Genomic DNA, 16200 nt, shown 5'->3' with positions numbered 1-16200 from the left:
CTCATCAGCCACAACATGTCACCCCAAATGAGGCATCAGCTGCCTTCCCGGGGCTCATTGCACACTGTTTACTGCTTCCCTCGGACCCGCCGGGTGTTCTGTGGGTAGGGCTGGGTATGGATGGTGGCCGGGGACTGGGCTGGGCCCTGGGGATGGCAGACCCTGGGGTCCAGCGCTGGGCAGGGCTAGCGGGGACATGGAGGGCAACCAAGGGGGTTGGCTCGATGCTTCTCAGATAGGGGGGACTGTCTGGAGTGGTTCTGATTCCCCTCAGCGGGGGCTGAGGTTAAAATCGATCAGGATAGGGGAAGCAGCCGAAGCAGCAGAATTACCCAATAACGGCCCCTTCTTCCCCCTCCTCATTCTTTCTCCTCCTTCCCCTCTTCCATCCCCTTCTCCCTCCTTTTTTTTTTACTTCCTTCTTCTTTCTCCCCATTCCTCCTCCTCCTCCTGTCTCCCCCTCCTCCCTTCTTCTTTCTTCTAGGATTATTTGTGGCATTTGTTAAGTGCTTCCTAGGTGCATTATAAGCAGATTGGACGTAGTCCCTCTCCTACTTGGGGCTAGAAATCTAAAGGGGAGACAGAACAGGTGCTTTAATCCACATTTTACAGAAGAGGAAACTGAGGCACAGAGAAGTAACTTGCTTGAAGTCACACCACAGGCAAATAGTGGAGCTGTTATTAGAACACAGATCTCCCGACTCTCAGGCCCATCTTTCCACTAGGCCACCCTGCTTCTCTTCCTCCCTCCTCCCTTCTCCTCCTCCCTCCTCCTGTTTCTTTACTTCCTTCTTTCATCCTCCTTCTTTTCCTCCTCCTTCTCTTCCTCCTCCTCCTCCTCCTTCTTTCTCCTCCTCCTTCTTTCTCCTCCTCCTTCTTTCTCCTTGTCTTCCTCTTATTCTCCCCCTCCCTCATCCCTTTTTCCTTTCCCTTCCCTTTACTCTTCCTCTTCTCCTTCTCCTTTCCCTTCTCCTTCTTTTCCCTTTCCTTCTCCTTCTCCTCCTCCTTCTTCCTCCACGGGATTTCTGTCATGCTGCGTCAGTGGCAGAGGAGAGATGAGGCAGGGTGGGAGAGCCAGGACCTGTCCCCAGCACTACCTGGAGGCAGAGAGCAGGGAAGGGGCCACTCTTGGCCCTGGGTTCCAGGAGGGCCGAGCCAGTGGTGGACAGCGGGCCACACTTAAGTGGCCCTAGTTCTTGGTCCCTCTACTGCCGCCTCACACTCCCCCAGGTCTCCCAGGGTCATCGCTGCTGAGAAAATCATCTGTGGTACCTGCCACTTTTCCTCCCACCACCGAGAACCCCTGCTCCCAGCCTGCTCCATGTGTGTCAGACAGGGATAAAAACTGCTCCCATGTACTCTTAGATTTTTCCACATCTGCTGAAAAAATCATCCTCCATAACTGTGTCTTCCCTCCCACTACCCAAGTCCCTGCTTCTGACTGAGGATAAAAGCTATTCCCACCACACCTGCTCCACGAAGCCTCCACAAAGCCTCTGGAAGACGGCTACCAGTATGCCCTGAACTCTGAGCCCCGAGGAGCTTGAAATTCTGCTCCTCTAGCCACAGCTCTCTACTGATTTTGGTTTTTTTATTTTCTGTATTTGTCTGTGATGTATTTTCTTGTTTCCTGATGTGTCTACCTCCAGTCCAGTCCAGCCCACTTAAACTCTTAGAGCCCCCAAGGGACAGGGACCGTGTCTAATCCCTAATGTCCCATCTCTCCCAGTGCTTAGTAAGTGCTTAGCACACAGTAAAGGCACAACAGATGCTATTACTATTACTTCTCCTCCACCTCACCCCCATCCCTGCCATACACACACACACCCTTTCCCCTTTCCATCTTGGTCCTAAGGAGGGGTGAGGAATGGAGCAAAAAGGGAGAGAGCTCAGCTTCACCATCTCCCTTCGCTGCTTCCTCCCTCTCCTGGAGCAGCCACGGGTGGGGCTGAGAGCCTGGTACAAAGGACCAATGCCCAGGGACCCCTCTCTAGAGGTCCACAATTCCTCTGGTTCACTCCCTTAACTTCCCCGCCTGCCTTCTTCCCCTTCAAAACAGGAGAGCCGTGGAAGGTGAATGGCCCCACCCGAGTTGGTCAGAATGTTTGAACATTCTGAAGGGGATTTTTTAAGCAAACTGTTAGCGACACAAATGGCATGACAAACCTCTGAGTCTTGAGGCACTTATTTCTGGATACCAATCCAGTGAACATAGAAAGTCATTTCCCTCTGTTCATTAAAATTCGATTTGAAACCATTTTTGTCTCTCCCCTCCTCAAAAACTTTCCAAAATTACCTATTCATCTCTACGTATTATGAAAGCAGAGTTCATGTCTATCAACTCTACTGTAGTGTCTTCTCCCAAGCCGGAGTACAGTGCTTTGCCTACAGTAAATGCTCAAAAAATACCACTGATCAAGCAGAAACTCCTGCCCGTGCAGTGGGCTTTAAGGCACTCAATCAGCTTTCTCCCTCCTGCTTTCCCACTCTCTTCTCTTCAGGAGAACCAGCATGGCCTAGTGGCAAGAGCACGGGCTTGGGAGTCAGAAGACATGGGTTTTAATTCCTCCTCCACCACTCGTCTGCTGTGTGACCTTTGGCAAGTCACTTGACTTCTCTGTGCCTCAGTTACCTCATCTGTAAAATGGGGATTAAGAACTGTGAGACCCATGTGGGACAACCCGATTACCTTGTATGCACTCCAGCACTTAGAACAGTGCTTGGCACATAGAAAGCGCTTAATAAATACAGTTACTATCATTATTATTCTCTCACTACACCTGCTCTCATGCTTCCTTCTTCTCATTACCCTCCTCATTCTGCCTATTCTTGTCTCTCCCATCTATGACCTCTTGCTCTGTTGCTGATTCCCTTTCCCTTCCTGAAACCCCTCACCCTACACAGTTTCCCCCAAATTCAAACCTCTTCTGAAATCACAACTCCAGGAGGCCTTCCCCATTAATTTCTAATCTCCCTTGCATTTATCCCCCCTACTGCTTCTTCAACACTTCTGCACTACGTAAGTGCTCACAACCTTGCATAGCATTTTTGTGCATATCTTACATATCCTATTAAGCACATATCCTATTAAGCACTGGCTCAAGTGCATATCCTATCTTCCTTCTTCCTCCTATCAATCAATTAACCAGTGGCATCAATTAACCAGTGCCTCAGTGACCTCATCTGTAAAATGGGGATTAACTGTGAGCCTCACGTGGGACCACCTGATTACCCTGTATCTACCCCAGCGCTTAGAACAGTGCTCTGCACATAGTAAGCACTTAACAAATACCAACATTATTTATTGAGCATTTACTCTGTACTAACACTGAGCATTTTGGAGAGCACAGTACAACAGAATCAACATACACATTCCCTGTACATAAATGAGCTCCTATCTAATCTCTTTTAGTGTCTGTCTACCCTACTGGATTGTAAAATCCTTGAGGGCAGGATTCATGTCTGTTAATCCTTTTGTACCCTTTCAAGCCCTTATTGCAGTGTTCTGCGCACAGTAGTGGTCAATAAATCCTATTGATTGAATCTTTCTTTACTATTGATTTCTACTGACTGAACCATTCTTCATTCCTCCTTTCCTGATCCCTTTCTCTGTGGGGAGACCCTGAGGCCTTCTAGTTCCATCTTTAAATCTTCAAAGGACTTGAATTCCCTTCCTTGGAAGTTGACATAGCCATAATCACATATCCGTCATTTAATTATTTATACTAATGCCCGCCTCCCCCTCTAGACTGTAAACTCACCGTGGGCAGGGAATGTGTCTGTTATATTTTTGTGCTGTACTCTCCCAAGTGCTTAGTACATTGTCCTGCACCCAGTAAGGGGTCAATAAATATGTCTGATTGATTGATTGGCTGACCAGTAGATCCACTTTCCTTTTTCTTGGAGAAGTATCACTGTACATTTCTACCTAAATCCTTCTACAGCTTTTTGCAGTTTTTCTACTTTCTCTGTACCATAGGCAATGCACAGTAGTAATAGAAATAGTAATAATACTATTAATAGTATTTATCAAGTGCTTACTTTGTGCAGAGCACTGTACTAAGCACTGGGAGAGAATACACAGGTGGGACTTAGACATGGCCTAATTAGACAGAGTTTAAGTGACTGTAAACTCGCTGTAGGCAGGGAATGTTTCTATTTATTGTTACATTGTACTCTCCCAAGCATTCATTCAATTGTATTTATTGAGCACTTACTGTGTGCAGAGTAAGATGGGCAGAGTCTGCTTTCAGCAAGTCATTTCTTATTGTCCTTTTAACCTAGGATTTGCTGAGGGCAAGGGGTGAGCTGGCCCACTGAGGAGTCTCAGAAACATGGAGCAGCAGAAGCTGGAGTCGGAAAGATTGTTGACTTGCACCTCTATGAGAATGAACATCAGCACTGTTCTGATTAACTCTGTCATATTGTACTCTCCCAAGCGCTTAGTACAGTGCTCTGCACATAGTATGTGCTCAATAATTACCAATGATGATGCTCCCTCCAAATCCTGGGCTTCAAGTTCAAGTTTCAAAAGCTCCCTGCAGTTCCACAGATCAGTGGACAGAGGGGAGACTGTGAGCCCCATGTGGGACAGGGACAGTGCCCAACCTGATTATGTGGCACCTACCCCTACACTTAGTACAGTGCCTGACATATAGTGAGCTCTCAACAATAACCATAAAAAAATGGCATTTTCACATGACTGTAAGCTCCTTGAGTGCAAGGCTCATGTCCGCTGACTCTATTGCATTCTATCTCCTAAGTGCTTAGTACAATGCTCTATACACTGTAAGCACTCAACATTTATCACTTTGATTGATCTTCAATGTGTCCTCAGTTTCCTCACCTCTGATGGTGCTGGAGAGGTGATGTGGTGGGGGGAGAGAGGGAGAAGAGGGCAAGGAACCCAGTGTGAGAAAGTGAATTAGTGTGCAATTCCACAGTTTTGGCAACAGTCAGGCCCAAAAGGACATATAATTGTCCAATCAATCAATCAATCAATCAATCAATGGTATTTAGTGAGTGCTTACTGTGTGCCAAGGACTGAACCAAGTGCTTGGGAGAGGACAATAGAGTTAGGAGACATGATTCCTGTCCTCAGGAGCTTACTTGTAGAGAACCCAAAAGAAACCAGTGCTCCCACGGGAATCAATTAATTTGAATTAAGAAAATAAAATACAGAATTGTATTGTACTTTCCCAAGCACAGTGCTCTGCACACAGCAAGTGCTCAATAAATACCACTGAATGAATGAATCTTGGGCAGTCACCTCTGGGCATTCTAAGTGGAGCCCAGAAGAAGGAGAGTGAAGGTAAACCCCTAATTGCCTCCAAGTGGGGTGAAGTGAAGTTGGTATTTGTTAAGCGCTTACTATGTGCAGAGCACTGTTCTTAGAACTGGGGGTAGATACAGGGTAATCATTTAATAATAATAATAATGTTGGTACTTGTTATGCACTTACTATGTGCAGAACACTGTTCTAAGCTCTGGGGTAGATAAAGGGTAATCAGGTTATCCCACATGAGGCTCACAGTTAATCCCCATTTTACAGATGAAGTCACTGAGGCACAGAGAAGTGAAGTGACTTGCCCACAGTCACCCAGCTGACTAGTGGCAGAGCTGGGATTCAAACCCATGACCTCTGACTCCCAAGCCCAGGCTCTTGCCACTTAGCCACGCTGCTTCAATGGTGACAGGGTCAGAAAGCAATACCCCTTTATGGCCCCAGAGGCTGCTGGGCCCTTCCCTGCTCTATATAAGGCTCCTGAGGCCTGACTAGTCTAGTTGACCAGTGGAAAGGAGACAGATCATGGCCCACCTAGGGCTCTGGTGAGTAGGGGGCTCTGGCTACTCCAGCTACACTTCCCCCCCTCCTTTTTAGGGTGGGTCTGGGATTGGAGTTGCTGATACCTATTGTATTAATGATTTTGCTGATGATTGTGGTGTGGGGGGAGGGATGGAGGAGAGAGTAAAGACTGGCTGATGGGGGAGGGAGGTTAGAGGAGGTGTTGATTCCAAGGTTTCAGAAATTATTTTGACATACATGGGGCTGACGTGGTGGGGGAAGGTGGAAAATGAAAGCTGGGTGGGGAGCGAGGTAGAGATTTGGGGGTGCTTGATATTGATGGGTTGGGACACTGATAATGATGTGTATGTATTGTGCTGAGGATTGTGATTATGCTTCAGATATTTTGGCTAGTTTGGTGGTGGAGGCTGAGAACTGCCCTGGCTGGTTTGGGCTTGGGCTGGGGTTTTGGGCCGGGTGGTGGGCATACCCTGTTGGGGAGGGGCTCTGGAAAGGTTTTGGGATCAAATGGCCTCGGTCCTGGGGAAGGTCAGAACTGGCTTGATGGTGACTGTTGGACCTGGGGTCGAGGGTCTTGGCGGGCTGAGACAGATGACTCCTTACAGACAGATGCATAGTGCATGTGGGATGTGTATGAGATGGGGCATTCATTCATTCAACCTTATTTATTGAGCGCTCACTGTGTGCAGAGCACTGTACTAAGTGCTTGGAAAGTACAGTCTCACTGCCCGTCTGAACATCTCTGTGTGTCTGTGTGTCTGTCTGTTCCCTGCTCCCACTAGTTGGAGGATTGGGACACTGTCCTCTCCATCCATGAGAAGCAGCAGGGCCTAGTGGATGGAGCACAGGCCTTGGAATCAGAAGGGCTTGGGTTCTAATCCTGTCACTTATCTGCTGTGACCTCGGATAAGTCATTTCACTTCTCTGGGCTTCAATTCCCTTATTTGTAAAATGGGGATTATAACGGTCACCTTCATGTGGGACATGGGCTCTGTCCCACCTGATGACCTAGTATCTGCCCCAATGTTTAGTACAGTGCCCGGCACGTAGTAAGTACTTAACTACCATAAGAAAAAAGTGTGTGTGTGTTTGTGTGTGTGTGTGAGAGAGAGAGAGAGGAGAGATCTGTTTTGGGGTCATCAGTTAACTCTCTTTGTGATGCACATTCTAAATTAGGCAAAAGGAAGGCATCTTTCAAATGCAGATCATGTTTGCATTAGAAGAGTAACGAGGACACTTCTCACTTTGGGAACATTTATGTGCTAGAAGTACTGTTAGCAGAAGAGCAGTTTAGATAAATTCAAGACTTTTTTTCTTTCTTTTTTTTTTTTTTTGCTGATCACAAACATTAAGCTTCACACCTGAAGCCCTCAACCCCCCGCTGGGCTCTAATCCTAGCGCCATTCACCCTTAGAGACGCAGAGTGCTGTGCCTCTCTCGCTCTCCAACATTTGATTGCCCGTAGTTTGAATGCCACCACCTGCAAAAATGCCTTTTTATTCCCTTTGAGCCTCTTGAGTAGGAAGTAAAAATGATAATTCATGACAAACATTAATTAATTGTTTACAAGATGATCTTCTTTCTCTAACTTCTGCTCTGCAGAAGAGTCGAGCTGCAAGATTGATCCCGGAGTGTGCCAAAGAGGGTCGCCGATGTTGGGTGATGCCGAGGTGGAGGAGAGTCTTGCAAGGACCACGGATTTCTCGGCCACCGAGGCCTTGGTCCTGCTTGGAGAACGAAAAGGTGCGAAGTCTGGGTTCCCTAGGACAAAGAAACTCCTGTTCCGGGCAGCCTGAGGAATTTAGTCCTGAATGCAGAGTAAATAAATATTTCTTACCACCTCTTGCTCCGTGGGATTTTTAAAGGTCAAGAGCTGCCATTACAGTATTTTAAAAGCTTCAAATTAGGTTAAAAGAACATATCACTAAACTCCCCGAAATCCTACCAGAATTTAAGACCCCACTGTGATTGTTTTGGTCCTTGAATTGATCATCTCGGAAAGAGACCGTTTAAAAGGGTTGCGGACACCCTGTTGTGGCTGATGGCCGCCTGTCAGTCAAGTCATTTAGTAGTTTCCAAAATACGGGCAACTTCAACCTGTTTCAACGACAAAACCCACCTACTGCCCACGGCAGCGTCCAAAGCATCAGCTGTTGGCGAACGGTGGCGACAGCGAGGAAATGGAGTTTCTAAACAGTATTATTTCTCCAAAATGTGAAATATCCAGGGCTTGGATCACTATGAAATACCAAATCGCGTATTTCCGCACACTCATCTGTCACATGCATACACACACATCTACTACATGCACACACGTCCACCACGACCGCACGTATCCGTCACCTGCAGACACATCTTACCTGTCAGTTACACACCTCCAGCGCATACGGGCACACGTGTCCGTTGTACATATTTGTCTCATGAGTGATAGAGCTAATGCACGCACACACATCTACTGCAGGCACACGTATGTCTCTTACCCATATCCATCACATGGCCACGGGCACATGTGAATAAAAGCTCTGAGACAGTGTAGAGTAATAGGAATAAGATTTCCTCAGCAACTGAGATTTTCAGATTCCAAATTAGGAGCCCTTAGATCACGGCTGCTAGGCTAAAAATCAATTCTATATTTTCTGAGTTAATACTAAGGATTGCACTTAAAAGACACGGAGACTAATAAGGTATGCAGAGGGAGTAAAAGCAGCACACACACACACACACAAATTCAGGCCTTAGTCTTGGCCATGATCCAGCACAATGATGTTCAACCAGATTTGAAAAAAAAAATCAATAACATCTGTGGTATAATGGTTAATTAAAGAAGCTCTTCAGCAGAGCTCAAGATGAGAGGCTCGGCCTGAAATTCAGACAGCTGAAGCTTGATTATCAGGAAAGAATGCTTTTTTAGCTACGAGTGGATAGGCCAAAAGCTGCAATGTGCTGAAATGGGGAGAAAAATTGCTTTTATTTTAACTTTCTTTAAGTAATCAATACATGCTTTTCACCTGCATTAGGACACTGCTCAGCTCCAAAGCCCGTTTCTGCACTTCAGCATAAATTCTAGCCACTACCTTTTGAACCTGCAGGTTTGAAAAGGACTTAAAAGGAAAAGAAAAGGATCTGCAGAGAGGTGCCCGTTCTCTCGGTCAGTTACAGCCACGGCGGCCAGTGGTCCGAGCTTGGGGCAGAGGGAGAAGCAGAGGTGGTGGGTATTTGGGCATTGTATTACTCCATCTGTATGGGGAAACTACTAAACTTTTCTCCAGGGGTTGGCTTGAAAAGAAGGCCAACTCTCTCCCTTTCCCCCTTTGCGTTTTTGTCCCGATCCAGCTGTCGGCTGGCATCATTTTTTTTCTTTCTTGGTTTTAATGTGTAGAGGTCGAAGAATGGAGACCCAAATCTTTCGGCGTGACAGTGTACACAGAGAGGGCCTCTCTCCTGGGAAAATGTCATCGGCTCTCGAGAGACGAGGCTCTCTCGGCTTCCCTCTGCATCCGGAAGCTTCTGTTTCTGGAAAGAAGCAAGTTGCTCTGTTACACGCTCCTAAAGGCTTATTATAGTGCTTAGAATTCAGATGCTCAGTAGTAAATACCAGTGATATTTTGGGTCATCCTGGCTGGGTTTCAAGAAATGGGTCAAGACCACATCTAGACTTTGAGCTTGTCAAGGGCAGGGGTGTTATCTACCAACTCTGTTATAATGTCCTCTCCCCGATGCTTAGTACAGCGCTCTGCAGCCAATAAGTGTTCAATAAATTTGATTGATCACTTTGACAACTTTGGAGGGTGAGTGAAAGCAATGTGAAAGGTCTGTTCCCCATCCTTCCTATTGTAGTCCTTTGTTACAAGAGAAATGAGGGGCAGAACCCAGAACCCATTAGTGATTCTGTTATCAGCTTCTTGTTGAACAAGTATAATAACTGTGATATTGGTTAAGCGCCAGGCACTGTATTAAGTTATATGCCAGGCACTGTACTAAACAACTGGGGTAGATACAAGCAAATTGGGTTGGACAAAATCCCTGTGCCATACGGGGCTTCCAGTCTCGAAACCTTGCCTCCTAGAAAACCTAGAAAAAGTCTAAATCGGTGTATTCTGGTAACATCTCCTATTAGAATGATGGAGCTAGAAGCCCACTGTCTGAGACAGATCCACCCAAGATAGGGATGATAGTAGGTACTCTTTTCAAAACACAGGTGCTAGGATCTATAAAAGCCTCCCTTCCTCAGCTTTCTATCCTCCCGCCCCCAGATGGCAATTCAAGTTTCTGATGATAATTTCACTTCTTTAGACAGTGGGACAAACAAAGCATTCAGAAATCTTCATTCTCCTCAGTTGTCTTGTAACAGCTTTCCTTCCCTATCTCTTGAAGGATGAGAGGTTGCATTTCCTCTGGCCTTTCTCTTTCATCTTAATCAAGTGAAGAATGCTTTTCTGTTAATTTTTTTTGGTACTTTGCAAGCTGCATCTTCTTTCCTACTACAACCCAGCGCACACACTTCGGTTCTCTAATGCTAACCTCCTCACTGTGCCTTGATCTCGCCTATATCACGGCTGACCCCTCAACCACATCCTGCCTCTGGCGTGGAACTCCTTCCCTTCTCAAATGTGACAATTACTGTCCCTGCCTCAAAGCCTTATGGAAGGCAAATCTCCTCCAGGAGGCCTTCCTTAGCTAAACCATCCCTTTCTTCTTCTCCCACACTCTTCTGCATCACCCAGACTTACTCCCTGTGCTCTTCGCCCCTCCCAGCCCCACAGCACTTATGTACATATCAGTAATTTATTTGTATTACGGTGTCTCCCCTCTAGACAGTCTTACTCTAGACTGTAAGCTCATTGTGGGCATTGAGTGTGTCTGTTTACTGTTGTATTGTACTCTCCCAAGGGCTTAGTACAGTGCTCTGGAAACAGTAAACACTCAATAAATACAATTGATTGAATGATTCAGTCTAAATTCCTAGAAGGTGGGGTTGGCTGCTTTTTGTGCCCTGCATGAAATCTGATGTAGTTCTGGGTGCAATTTTCTCCTCCTTCTTCTTCTTATTAACAACAATAGTGTTTGTTAAGTGCTTACTATGTGTCAAGCATTGCTTTTTCTTATGGTAATTGTTAAATGCTTACTATGTACCAGGCACTATACTAAGCGCTAGAGTAGATATCAGCTAATCAGATTGGACACAGTACCTGTCCCACATGGAGTTCACAGAATTAATCCCCATTTTATAGATGAGGAAACTGAGACCCAAAGAAGGGAAGTGACTGACTCAAGATCATACAGCAGACAAGTGGTAGAGCTGGGATTAGAACCCAGGTCCTTCTGATTCCCAGGCCCGTCCTCTATCCACTAGGTCACAACAGCTTCTGAATTTAAGCACTGGGGTAGATATAATTTAATTACTGTCCCACTTGGGGTTCACAGTTTTGGGCTGACTACACTTTTTGATTATCCACGAAATGTATCGCTTAGCTGCAGTGCCTGGCACATAGTAAGACCTGAGCAAATACCATAATTACCTTCAGTAGCCCAATTTTAAGAATCCAGAAACTCCTCTGTGCATCAGCTCAGGGGCCTCCTCCTTCTAAAATCAGTATCCGCCAGGGGTCGAGCACTTAATCGCTTTTCCTCATCTGTAAAATGGGAATGTGGTTACAGAATGACCTGCCCCAGGGGATATTGTTTAGTGGTTAATGTCTGCCCAGGGCTTTGAAAAGGAGAAGTTCTAAGTATTGCTATTAGCGTTCATAATGGTGTACTCACTGTGCAATGGATAGACCACCAAGAAAGAATATTCAGCCTAAAAGGTTGAAATTCCCTGTAATAGTTGGCACTTAGCTGATGATGCTCCTGGATAAATGCTTATGAATCTATTTTTGTATTTGTCACAAGTGAGACTTTCGAGATAATACAAATTTAAATGAGTTTAGAATGTCAGGAGCCCAAAGAATCAGCTATGTAATTTAATTGGCCTCTAGGCTTTGGGTATTCAAAAGGCAGGGGTCTGTGCAGCTCAGAAAACAAGCTTTGCTTTAGCGGGCCATTGGTTATTTCTTTTTTATTCATTTGTGCTTTTATTTCTCTCCCCTCTCCCTTCCCTCTTGACACTCCCCAACCTCATGCTCTTGAGGCCTGTGGATGAAATGTTACAAATGAAGCAAAAGTGGAAATGGGGGAGGGGAATTATTATTATTATTTTTAATAAAATAAGACAAGCTTTGGACTACATGGGGTTGGCAGTGGTCTATTTTAACTCGGTGACTCGGTGCCAAACCCTATCTCAGGATGGTCAATGCTACCTTCCGCCAGCCAAACCAAAGGGGCACATTCTGATTGTACCCATGATACTGAATCACGGCATCTCACTGACTGTATCTTCGTGTGACAGAGGACTGTGAAGACGCACTTAGACAAGCTAATAAGATGCCGCCATTTACCTCAGGTAGCAGCCGCGAGTCATGCATGAAACAGAGGGCCAGACAGACCCATCCTCTAATAAATAGCCTTCCCTGAGTAAGCCTCGTTTCCCCTATTCGCCTACGCACGTGGATCCGTACCCCTTAAGCACTTGATATTCACCACTTGATATTTGCCCTACCCACAGCCCTTTTGTAGAAAGCCATTTCCCCTCTATGTAATTTAGTCGGTCAATCGTATTTATTGAACACTTACTATACGCAGAGCACTGTGCTAGGAGCTTGGGGGAGTACCACGTAACAATATAACGGACACTGTGTCTCCCCCTCTAGACTGTGAACTCCTCGTGGGCTGGGATCATGTGTACCAACTCTATTATAACGTACTCTCCCCAGCTGCTAGTACAGTGTGCAGCATATAGTAAGTGCTCATTAAATGCCATTGCTTGACTGATTGGTACTTAAGTGCTTATTATGTGCCTAGCACTGAGGGTAGATATAAGATAATCAGATCAGATACAGTTTCTGTCCCAAGAGGGGCTCAAAGCAAGGAGAACAGATATTTAGCCCTACTATTTAGCCCCACTTTACAGTTAAAGAAACTGAGGCACAGAGAAGCAGCATGGCCTAGTAGAAGGAGCATGGGCCTGGGAGTCAGAGATCCAGGGTTCGAATCCCGGTTCCACCACTTGTCTATTGTGTGACTTTGGGCAAGTCACTTAACGTCTCTAGCCCTCAGTTACCTCATCTGTAAAATGAGGGGATGTGGACTGTATCCAACCTAATTATCCTGTATCTACCCCAGTGCTTAGTACAGTGCCTGGCACATAATAAACACTTGACAGATACCATTAAAAAAAAGGTTGTGACTTGGTTGAATTTTCTACTTCCTTGTCTACTGTTGCAACATTAGCCAGTGTGCTATATTATGTCTACCCCAGCACTTACCACCGTGCTTAACACATAGTGTTGAACAAATCTAAACTGTTATTATTATTATTATTCCTATCATCATCATTTCACACAGAAGGCTCTGTCTTGCAAGGCTCTGTCTTGCAATGCCCTTTCCCAGATATGGAGAAAGGTTAGACAGAAGATGACATCCCTACAACATAAAATGCACGTGGAAACAGGTCACGTCCGCCTCTCCAGGTTTTATTTACGATGAGTCCCTGCTTTCCTGGTGCCATGCGTTCTCCTGGGCACTTGGGAAGCAACCCTCGGGCCCTCCTGGCTCCAGCATGCTGTAATCAATCTGGCTGCCCCTTGGAATACTAATCGTGTCTTTCCTAATTCTAATTAACACCTCACTAGTGGCTAAGCCAAGTAGCCATTTAGAGCTCTGCAAATGTAATTGCTCCACCATCTGGTCAGCTGAAATATTTGATTACCACAATAGGAAGGAAAAGGCTGTGTTTCCCTGCGGAAGGAGTCAGATTCCTCAGGGAATTGGTCCGGCTTGATGAAGGTGGTTTTCTGAAACCACTAATAAGAAGAATGTATTGGTTAAGCGCTTATTATGTGCTAAGCGATATAGTCGATAACTCTATAATCAGGTCAAACACAGTTCCTGTCCCACATGGGGCTCACAGTCTAAGTAGGAGGGAGAACAGATGCTGTGGAATCCCCATTTTACAGATCGAGGCCCGGAGAAGTTAAGTGACTTGCTCAAGAGGCAGAGCCAGGATTAGAACCCAGGTCCTCTGAATCCCAGACCTGTGTTCTTTCCACTGGGCCACTGATGCTTCCCACTAGTGACCTCCAGCGTCCCAGGGCTGATTGCTCGTGGAATCCTGCTGTTGGCCTGGTTTGCAAAATAATGGTTGCTGGGTGGGTAAGGGGTTCAGGGAAAGGGAAGGCAGGGGCAGTCGGCCCAAGTTGTCCCGCTCCTGGCTTTTCCTTGCCGGGGTTTCAACTATTTGACTAAATCCCAAGATTCCACTGGCTCCCAAACAAAGCCTGAGGTAAAGAGGCCAAATCTAAGTGGCAAATCCTTAGAGCCTCAGGGAAAAAAGGCAGCAAAGAGTGAGGGGTGGCGTGGGACTCCAACTGGGACCAGCCAAGGGCTCAAGTGTAGAGCACCTGCCGGTGGAATCCCAAACAGTTTCAACTGGATATTGCCAAACTGTGGCCAACAGCACCTATTGCCACATCCCTTTTTAGTTTGTTTAAATGTGGCTGCAAGCATTTTGTTGTTACGAAATGGTGGATTCTGCCCCCTTCCTTACATTCGCTTTGTCCCCAGCAAACTCGAACAGCGTTTCTCATGCAAGACTTTTCATTTAGAACCTCTGGTCGGGCTCTACCTAAAGGGTCCCTGACCACCGTTCGGAGACCCAAAGAGATGTTTCTAGAAGCATTCCAGGCAGGAATATTCAGTTCCAGTGATTTAAGGGGAATTGGAATACTTTGTGTAAAGTTATTGCTTTGCAGCTGGTCAGTAGTTCTGTCCATATTCCCCAGTTTCACGTGGTAAACTCCACTAGGGCTGTTGTTTCGGCTCCGACACGTGTAAGCCGGTTGTTTCCTGAACCTACCATGACATGGGCTCCACGGCCCTGCAAGAGCTGCAGACATCATGCCACCTCCCACATCTCACTGGCATTCTCCCTACCTTTTCTCTACCAGTCCAGTGGTAGCTGGGCAGGGCCAGAGTCAGGAGCATGGGTGGGAGCAGAGGTCAGAGCCAGGCTCGCTGCAGGCCCTGATCTTCACTGTACACGTAAGCAGCTCTGGAAGTGGGCGCTTCAGAGGAGCACAGGTTGGGGAGATGGCAAGGGACTACCCACCCTGGCTGCTAGGGCCCCGGCCTGCTGCTCTGGAGGATCGAAGGGTCAAACCCGCCATCTGAATATCACGTACAACATCCGTCCCTGTGTCAGCTCCGAGTCACCCTGGCATGAGAAACCGCCCCCCCCCCCCGCGCCTGCCACTGGCTGGGACGAAACATTCCAGTAGCCCGGGAAACAGGCACGCGGGGACAAATAGACCAACGCTGCCAGAGCCTGGGGGTGGGAGGTGGGTCCCGGTGCCAGAACCCCATCCTTGACATGAAGGGAGGGGACGGTCCCACCTGAAACCCTAGCAGAGGAACAAAAGGGCAGAGCCCAGGATGTTGTCTCTCTGAAGGAAAGATAAATATATATCCAGGGGCCCAAAACAATCCAGGAGCCATTTCTGTTTCTGAAAAAATGTTTAATCAAATGTTTGATCTCCCAGAGATCCCAGGTCCTGATAACCGGTCCCTCTTCCTGGCTGCTTTGCAATGGGGAGTTAATGATTGCTGGCTCCCTGGCATCCGGAAGAGAGAACACTTGTGCAGGGGAATTGCGGCTGGGTATTATTTATTTATTTATGATTTCCACTGGATTCTGTCATCAGAAAGGTTTCAGGCTGGTGACCCTGGAGGTAAGAGGTCACACCACTGGACCTGTCTTGGGGAGAGTGAAAGTGGATGGGTCCCAAGCTGGAACCGAATGACCGATCGAACCCCCAAAGCTATATGCCAATGATCCTGTCTCCTACCCTGGGACAGTTAATGATAATAATAATAATGATAATTGATCATTGTGGTATTAAGTGCCTACCATGAGCAACCATCACATGAGCTTCTTAGTGACAGAGTCCTGGGCCAGATGGACCGTGAAGCTGACCCACTCTTGCTTCTGTTATTCCTCAGGTGAGACACAGGCCAGAAAGCTGGGGCCTAAGCCAAGCCGAGCCCAAGGCCTGTGGGAATGAACCGGAACTAAGCCAGTGGCCAGAGCAGGCATATTTTAATGGGGTTCCATGAGCAGAACAGTTCCTGGTCACCCCGCTCCCTCTGTGCTATGTGCTCAGGGGACCGAAGCACCAATAAGCACCAAATATGGCCTATTGGATAGAGCACAGGCCTGGGAGTCAGAAGGACCTGGGTTCTAGTCCAGGCTCCGCCACTTGTCTGCTCTATGTCCTTGGGCAAGTCACTTTACTTCTCTG

The 16200-nt window shown here is 46.8% G+C and overlaps 2 long non-coding RNA genes across 2 annotated transcripts; one reads left to right on the top strand and one right to left on the bottom strand.

Moving 5' to 3' along the window:
- Positions 1–5782: 5782 nt before the first annotated feature.
- LOC114816583 lies at positions 5783–7651 on the top strand. The gene is made up of 2 exons (XR_003764377.2): positions 5783–5829; positions 7409–7651. It is a non-coding gene; the product is annotated as an uncharacterized LOC114816583 (long non-coding RNA).
- A 1099-nt stretch (positions 7652–8750) lies between these two features.
- On the bottom strand, positions 8751–15133 carry LOC114816582. Its single transcript, XR_003764376.2, has 3 exons — positions 14837–15133; positions 11326–11439; positions 8751–9319 (listed from the first exon to the last, which is right to left on the bottom strand). It is a non-coding gene; the product is annotated as an uncharacterized LOC114816582 (long non-coding RNA).
- Between the last annotated feature and the right edge of the window lie 1067 nt (positions 15134–16200).

Source organism: Ornithorhynchus anatinus, chromosome 14, assembly GCF_004115215.2.
Source record: "Ornithorhynchus anatinus isolate Pmale09 chromosome 14, mOrnAna1.pri.v4, whole genome shotgun sequence".
Classification (NCBI taxonomy): domain Eukaryota; kingdom Metazoa; phylum Chordata; class Mammalia; order Monotremata; family Ornithorhynchidae; genus Ornithorhynchus; species Ornithorhynchus anatinus.
Note: the sequence above shows the minus strand (reverse complement) of the source record. Positions and strands in the feature narration are given on the sequence as shown.